This window comes from Sinocyclocheilus grahami, unplaced genomic scaffold, assembly GCF_001515645.1.
Source record: "Sinocyclocheilus grahami isolate Dianchi unplaced genomic scaffold, SAMN03320097.WGS_v1.1 scaffold502.1, whole genome shotgun sequence".
In the NCBI taxonomy this organism is placed as follows: domain Eukaryota; kingdom Metazoa; phylum Chordata; class Actinopteri; order Cypriniformes; family Cyprinidae; genus Sinocyclocheilus; species Sinocyclocheilus grahami.
The window spans coordinates 9,092-18,110 of NW_015505681.1; the positions used below are offsets into that span (position 1 = coordinate 9,092).

The following is a 9,019-nucleotide window of genomic DNA, read 5'->3' on the forward strand; positions in this document are numbered from 1 at the left end:
AAACAGTATCAATATGTTCATTATAATTATAGGCTATTATATAATTAATAGTAAGAATTAATTTGTAAGAATTATTATTTTATTTTAAGTAGGCCTATTGTAAGCTTGTACACAATTTTATTAGGCTACTTTTTTATTTAGTGGGCTAATTTAAAATATTGAATTTGATCCTTGAATTGTGGATTTGTTTCCAAACACATATTATTTCAATGCCATTTCATTTATCAAACTTACTCTGACTCTGGCCTCTGTTAAATTAGTCCAAACAGCGATTTCCTCTCTAGTGGACATGTCCGGATAGCGATTCCGTTGAAAAGTGGCCTCCAGTTCCTGGAGCTGTTGGCTAGTAAAATGCGTTCGTTGCCGCCTCTGTCTCTTCTTTTTCGATGGGTCATCAGTCGAATCTTCGTTTTTACTCTGTCCCTTCTCTTTCTCTGCAATGCAAAGTAATACAGTATTTTAAAATATATATATATATATATATATATATATATATATATATAAGGAGAAGCAGCGCCCAACACAATTTCATTGTTGCAAGCAGCTTTCATAATTAATATTAAAAAAACTCAATGGAAAGTGACGAAATTTGTGTAACTAAATGAGCTACTGAACTCTACATTTCCCTGCTTGTCCTGAAAAACCATCTGAAATGTCAAACATACTAAGTAGGGGAAAAAACTGAGAAAAGAGAAAAGGCAGTAAGGTGCTTATGAAAATGACCCGACCATCTCCTTCCCTGACTTTGATTCAGCTCACGCTCTTGTTACTGGATATTAATTTATGGCATAATATATGATCCTGGAACCGACTAATCTTGTATGTACAGGTCTTTTTGTACGAGAATGTGACCTCGCGTTCAATGCATTTGCGCTCAGACACTGCACACTATTAAAGATCATGTTTCGGTCTGTTTTCTCACACTTGCCATTCAGTTGTAATAGATTTATTTTGAATATTTAATTTATATGAATATATATACTGAATATACAAACAACATTAATGTCATGATTATTCTGGACCCCAAACAGACTAAATTAAAATATGAATGTTTTACGCACAGAAATATTAATTGTGCGCATCAAAATTCCATAGGCAAAAGTTGCAGAGCTCGATTCTTGTTAAACGCACTGATAGATGTGGACTAGATTTTTGCTCTGTGTTTATTCTGGACCCTCAAAATGCTTCAGAGCGCTCTGGATTATTGGCCATGGCGCACCACAGAGCCATTAATTACCAATTCAGTCAATATAAGGGAGACGACAAAGCCTTTCCATAGGATTAAGAGGACATTAGATTCTTCCATTAGTATATTCCTCCTCACGAGGAGGCTTTCATTACACATTTACTTTTCCCTGAGTCTATCTAATAAGTGCTGCATATATTACTGCAGAGGAGACGAGATTGTCGATGAACGTTCCACTTTTGTCACGTTAATTGGATGAGTTCACAGGGTATCACAGACCGCGTTACTAATTCATTTGTAACAAATAAGCTCAGTCCTAGACTGGTAGATAATGGCATTATATTATAAATAATAACTGTAGGCCTACAGTAGAAAACAATCAGAAAAAAAAATTCTTGAGTTTATTCCTGCTTACATTAGTTTTGCAATTTAATTTAAGGGCTGAAAACACTTTGGCGAGGTAGGCTACGTTTGTGCGCCTTGGGCCCGTGATTATTTCGCGGGAGAGAGCACCCACACTTTGCTTTTCTGAGTATGCTACATTTGATCTGATTAGGCCTATCAGACGCTCATTTGCTTATTATTTATTATTTATTTAATGACTTCAAGCATTGTTGTCTCAAATTCCTTCAAAACATTGCAATCATTTACTTATACTATAATAACCGCATTATTTTATTGAAAAGAAAAAAAAAACATTTCTTTATTAGCCCTAATTAACTGTAATTTATTTATAATTTTCCCGAACTGCATTTCTTAGTTATAAAATAATATCACGTGGGAGAAAACATATTTTTCCTAGTTGGATTGAATAGCACAGTAAATGTGTAATATATATATATATATATATATATATATATATATATATAAGGAGAAGCAGCGCCCAACACAATTTCATTGTTGCAAGCAGCTTTCATAATTAATATTAAAAAAACTCAATGGAAAGTGACGAAATTTGTGTAACTAAATGAGCTACTGAACTCTACATTTCCCTGCTTGTCCTGAAAAACCATCTGAAATGTCAAACATACTAAGTAGGGGAAAAAACTGAGAAAAGAGAAAAGGCAGTAAGGTGCTTATGAAAATGACCCGACCATCTCCTTCCCTGACTTTGATTCAGCTCACGCTCTTGTTACTGGATATTAATTTATGGCATAATATATGATCCTGGAACCGACTAATCTTGTATGTACAGGTCTTTTTGTACGAGAATGTGACCTCGCGTTCAATGCATTTGCGCTCAGACACTGCACACTATTAAAGATCATGTTTCGGTCTGTTTTCTCACACTTGCCATTCAGTTGTAATAGATTTATTTTGAATATTTAATTTATATGAATATATATACTGAATATACAAACAACATTAATGTCATGATTATTCTGGACCCCAAACAGACTAAATTAAAATATGAATGTTTTACGCACAGAAATATTAATTGTGCGCATCAAAATTCCATAGGCAAAAGTTGCAGAGCTCGATTCTTGTTAAACGCACTGATAGATGTGGACTAGATTTTTGCTCTGTGTTTATTCTGGACCCTCAAAATGCTTCAGAGCGCTCTGGATTATTGGCCATGGCGCACCACAGAGCCATTAATTACCAATTCAGTCAATATAAGGGAGACGACAAAGCCTTTCCATAGGATTAAGAGGACATTAGATTCTTCCATTAGTATATTCCTCCTCACGAGGAGGCTTTCATTACACATTTACTTTTCCCCTGAGTCTATCTAATAAGTGCTGCATATATTACTGCAGAGGAGACGAGATTGTCGGTAATCAAGTCGCTCCAATGTCTTTTCCCTCTTACATTGCTGTTTGCATTTTATGCTCACTTTTTCCTTTTATCTCTTATCCGCTATATCTGTATCGGTTCTAGTCCAAATAACAATGGGACATGGGATGTAATGACAAACGGACTAATGCGGCTAAATAAGTGTTGTGATTTGTTCTTAGTTTGCTTTAATTAGCTTAATAAAGCTGCCAGATGACCTGGAGACCGGCCACGCATTAAGTACCATCCTTCTAGTAGCCTGTACAGTTTTCCTTATAGTTTTAATTTAGTCTTTTTACGTTTCTGTTTAAATTGTTCTTGTGCACTAAATTATAGAAATAGAAAATGGTGATATATTTGCGCTTAATCTGCCTGCTACAGTCTATCATGCTGAATTGTAAGTAGGCAATATCAATTTTTTTTTATCTTAATAGCCACGTTTTTTTTCATTGAGGATGCACGTGATCACCACAAATAGGCTACATTTTATCATAGGCATTTTGAAGAATCGGATCAGTATTTTGTTTGAACAAATTCAAGATATTTTAGACATCACAAACCTTTAAAATCACACAGCCTTTGGCTTTAAAACTCTAAAGTCATCTAAATACGCTGCTAAACTATACCGTAAAGACGTCCCCACTCATCCATGATCCTGTCCTACCACCAGATGTCCATCTTTGACTATAAACGTCTAATTGTTCCGCTTTCCTTATAACCAGTCATATGTCAAACACCAAAGGTAGTTTACACACGCCTTACTTTTACATAAACCAGTTTTTCTAGCTGCGATTGCTATTTTATATAGGCCAGACAATGTTGAGATGTTTGATTAAACAAACCAAGGATATTAATGAATCCAGATCTTCTCTGGAGATTTAACAAAGAGGGGGGCTTGTCATTCACCAAGATCTTCTTACCTAATTGAGCACACGTTGATGCAAGTTTGCGGCAGTGGGAGTCCATTTGTTAGATTAACGTTGAGCACCTGTGAAAAAAGAGAAGTGTTTATTTTATATTTTACTCAAATGTTCATGTTATATTAGGAATAGTCAAATGTGTAGGCCAACTTCTGTTTGAGAATGTTTAGTTGGACGTTTTCACACATGACCGACTGGGCCACTCAGTGATAATATATTTCAAATCCATTCATATATTGGATAGGTCCTGTCTGTGATGGGATGTGCACATTCCTCATCATTTGTTTTGAAATCCCTTAGCGCTTGCTGGAGTCCCTCCTAATTAAGACTCGTGTCTCCAAGCGCACATGAAAACAACGCACAAAGAGGAGAAACCATGCACCGCGTGTGTGTGTGTCAGTGAGAGAAAGAGAGCAGTTTGAGCGCTGGAAGTTGAGTGATTCTGCGGTAAAATCAGGGGATTAGTGTCTGATTGAGATGTCTGTCGGTTGGATATTACAAAATTCATTATCGCAGCTCTATACTAACCCGATATGAAGTAACACAGATGGGCCTTTATTAGCCCAGGCTTCAGCTGTTTGCTTATGATAATTTCAGTCGGAAATTTGCATGCAATCCTGCTGTTAACCGTTTTCCCTCTCAATTTTTTTCTCTCGCCGAATGCAACGCTTTGCTTCAGCCCTCGCCTTATATCACCTGCCTCGCATCTGTGCCTTTAGTCCAAGGCTTGGAAATTAAATTTGTGTGCGTTTCTTTGTATATGTGTGCCGCGTAATATGCAATTCGTGTGAGGGCGGAAGTCATTCATCTAAATATTATTTTGAGATGCTACACTCTAAAAAATGCTGGGTTGTTTCAACCCAATGTTGGGTCAGATATAGACTAACCCAACTGTTGGGTTACATTTTGGTTACATTTTTAAATTAGCTTTTTAACCCAACAGTTGGGTTAGTCCATATCTGACCCAACATTGGGTTGAAACAACCCAGCATTTTTTTAGAGTGTAGTATAAAGTTACAAAATTATTCTAAATAGTTGTCTAAATGATGTACCACACAGAGTAGGCTGTGAAATGGCCAACTAAAGTTGCGTCTTTCGTTATTCTGAGCGTCTTCCGTGGCACCCGTTCCGTTTTATTTAGACTTATTTCGTTAACTTTCTTAAATTAATTTGATTAATTTATTATTTGTTTATTTATTTATTTGTAGATTTGTAGTTTGTTTTACGCGAATTTAATACAAATGTCATGTAAGAAAATGTACTCTGACCACCAGGTAATTTTCAAAAGGGAAAAGGGCATGACCTAAGTGCATAAGATTTTAACTTGGGGTACATCGATGCAAGTTTATCAACAGATGAAAATATGTACGCAGAAAACGTGTGTATATTTCTGTAATGTATTTATTTTTTATTTTAGTGTTTTTAAAATTTAGTCGACACAATAATAACAGCTAATAACAGCAGAGCTTAATATTACTACTGATAATAATAATAAAAAGGTATTCTTTGCCATTTTCCCCCCGACAATTAATTGGGGAAAATCGTTTCTTTTCTTTTTTTAAATTGGTAATATTGTTTCCACTTAACATTGTGGGATGATTGTCTCAGAGTCTTGCGCGCCTATAAAGATTTATTAATAAAGTGATTTAATTTAGCGTTGCGTGTGTGTATGCATCTTTTTTTCAGCTAAGCGTAATTAAACTTAATTCATTGGTGTATAAATGAATACTATGAAACCACTGTATTTGATTACAGAAATATTTCAATAAAAGACGAAAGTCTTATCTTTTAAAATTAACTTGTTAACTGGTATTTGCATAAATGTAATCCTAGATCATAAATAATTATTTAAAATGTATCTTTTAATTTAAATGGTTAATTTAGTAACTCATTTCATCGCAAATAATACAACAATATTCATTTTAGGAATGTTGCTACGAGTATTTAAAAATAAAAAAATAGGTTGATAGCAATTTTTGAAAGCAGATTTCGTTAGCATGATATATTTCTGTTTGTGCTAACCAATAATACATGTGATAATGTAAATTACACGCTATAACTATAAAGTTGTCCGTGTCCCGTTTGTCTCACGGTGTTAACGATATATTATTATCAACTGCAAAGTCAAGGTGAGACCTGCCAGAACATCACTTATCATGTCTCTCCATCTAACTACACTAAAGCTGAAGTTCACCCGTGGTTGGCAACCCTGAGGTGGAACGAATTCCTTCACTTGCATTATCTCACATTCAAGCTAGGGTGTCATGTGCACTTACCAGTGGTTGTTGAAAAGCGGCGCTTTGCAGCCGTGCCAGTCTTGATTTTCTTAAAAAAAAAAAAAAAGATAAATTCCACACCTCTGAACAAGTTTATCTTTGCCCTTGATCTTGTCCGGGTACATAAACTGTTGCTACCAGGTCCAAAAGGAGCGTAACCTCTTCTTCATCAATGAGATCGATTAGGGATATCTCTGGGTTCTTTCAAAGAACGCGAAAACAGACATATATTACCTACAACCCAGAGTGTCATAAGCTACAAACTCGTAAGTTGCTTTAGTAACTCATGTTTTCGGCAGAGCCTCCACGACAGCAACTTTTACCGCAGAAAGACGCAGAGTGGTGCGTTTCCCCCTCTCACGAGCTTTGACTGTCAGCGCGTGGGCGTGAATGTGAGAGTTTGTGTGTTTTAGCGTGTGCGTGTGCATGCGTGCCACAGTGGGTTGTATGCACAACCAACACGTTGAGTAGGCTATGTGTAAGGGGTAAACTTTGTGATGCGAAACGGTAGGCTAAATGAGAAAACAAATTAGCCATTAAAACACGTAATACGTTAATTCAACCAGCAAATGTAACTCGATGAACGCGAAAACCCTCACGGCTGAATACTAATCAAATCAAGGTATTTTATGTAACTGCCATTAAACGCGCAACTGTCATAAAACTGTCCACATTCATTTCTTCGTTTGTTAAGTAGCAGAGATACCGACTGATATAAAGAAATCCGAAAATGAGACTAGTTACGAACTTGTGGGTTAAACTAGTTTAAAGGTTTATTTGTTTCTTGCTTTTCCATTATAATATATATATATATATATATATATATGTTTACAGGCCTATTATTTGTGTATTTTGAATTATTGTATGTACTCCATGATATACTACAATAACACAGGTATATAGTCTTGACAGTCTTATCCAAAACTGAGAAGGCCTAAAGATGTGATGGCAATCATCGGATGACAACAAATTGAGTAGTTTTAATTGGATTTATTAATTTGATTTGATTTTTTTATAATAATACATTTTAACTGACAACATTGCTGTAATTTAAAATGCTAACTTGTGCTGAAAAGTGTGTGTGCTTAATCTGTGTCGGTCAGGAATGAAGTGAACAGCTGGCTTGGATGCAAATAATCTTTAAAGATCCGCGAGCATCGATGATATACTACAATAACACAGGTATATAGTCTTGACAGTCTTATCCAAAACTGAGAAGGCCTAAAGATGTGATGGCAATCATCGGATGACAACAAATTGAGTAGTTTTAATTGGATTTATTAATTTGATTAGTTTTTTTATAATAATACATTTTAACTGACAACATTGCTGTAATTTAAAATGCTAACTTGTGCTGAAAAGTGTGTGTGCTTAATCTGTGTCGGTCAGGAATGAAGTGAACAGCTGGCTTGGATGCAAATAATCTTTAAAGATCCGCGAGCATCAGACTGATTTCCATCCGCATCTCACGCGAGCAAAGCAGACCGGACGGAGGTTTCACGCGCCTAATCCGTTTTTTACATTGTGGGTCATACACCCATTAAGCAAGTAATTAATGCGCTCGGCCATGGGGGGATTCCCAAGCCTGTGTTGGAATACCCCACTCTCTGTCACAGCTTTAATGGGCCTTCCTGGGAGCCTAAAATGACATGCATTTTTATCTGTAATTCTGCACGCTGACTTTTGTTATTATCTACTACAATTACCTGATACAAATATCAAACAAAAACTAACTCAACGAGCACCTCTTTGTTGTCGCAAATAGATCCAATCGCTATCCTCCGTGTGCGAAGTGTATTTAAATTGTTGCTTCAAAATACTTTCTTTTATCCCAACATTTTTTTTTCTATAATTTTTAATAAGGATTAATAAGGACATTATTTATCAAGCATCAATCTCGTTTACATAAATCTGCCTATTTTTAGTTTCCAGTTATAACCAAAATGGTGCCACAAATACCCTTTTATTCTCTTCTTTATAAAATTATCTATGTTGTGATTTTAAAGACCTCAGAAAACACTTATTTGACTAATCCATAAAAATATAGATAAATAATTCTATCAAGAACTTTTCAATCGCCGAAGAACTATACAGCCTTTGCAGCCAAAATAATTGATAAGATTCTTATCTAATCCTGCAGGGTGCATTAAAGAACCATTGAAGAAGCCCCCCACCCCCCCACCCCCTCCTTTTTTTTAGAGTGCATGTCAATCACATCCGTCTCATCCGAATAGCGGTTCTGTGGGAGAGATGCGTCCTTGCATCGTTCTTACCTTCATCTGGCAGCAGCTGGAGCCTTTGCTTTCTCACGCTGAAAAAGCCTGCAAAGGAATGCCTAAAGTTCAGAAAAAGGGGTCGCTCGAAGATCTTCATGCCTCGGGGGCAGACCGGCGGCTTCTTTTCATTTCTGCCTCGTTATCGATTCGCTGTTGTCATCTTTGGCGTCGTAGAAGGACACTTGAAAGAATATCGTACAGGGCTCTGATGTGTGGACTGAAATGACCCGAACAAAACTCTGTTCAAAGACTTTACAACCACATAAACCTCTCCATGATAAGGCAGTGATGTGTTGTGAATATGCTCATTGTCAGTGATAAATAAATATGATGAAATGCATAAACATATGTATAGATATCAAGGTGAATGTAAAGGTGAACTATATTGAATGTAGTTAGCATGCTTTAATTGCCTAATAGTTGGTACATGCTTCATACAATTACTTAAATGACAACCAGAAACCTATAACTTCAGTATTTCTATATTAACTTCTAAAATGGATACAATTTGATCAGTAAAGGTAATGCAGTGCATAAAACTGTTTTCAACTTTTGTTTTAGGATCGGTTTACATGGATGATTTGT

General features: G+C 35.9%; 1 long non-coding RNA gene across 1 annotated transcript; it reads right to left on the bottom strand.

Annotated features, from left to right (window-relative positions):
- Nucleotides 1-244: 244 nt before the first annotated feature.
- LOC107554446 (uncharacterized) lies at nt 245-6,501 on the bottom strand. The gene is made up of 3 exons (XR_001605057.1): nt 6,159-6,501; nt 3,883-3,950; nt 245-434 (listed from the first exon to the last, which is right to left on the bottom strand). It is a non-coding gene; the product is annotated as an uncharacterized lncRNA (long non-coding RNA).
- Nucleotides 6,502-9,019: the final 2,518 nt, after the last annotated feature.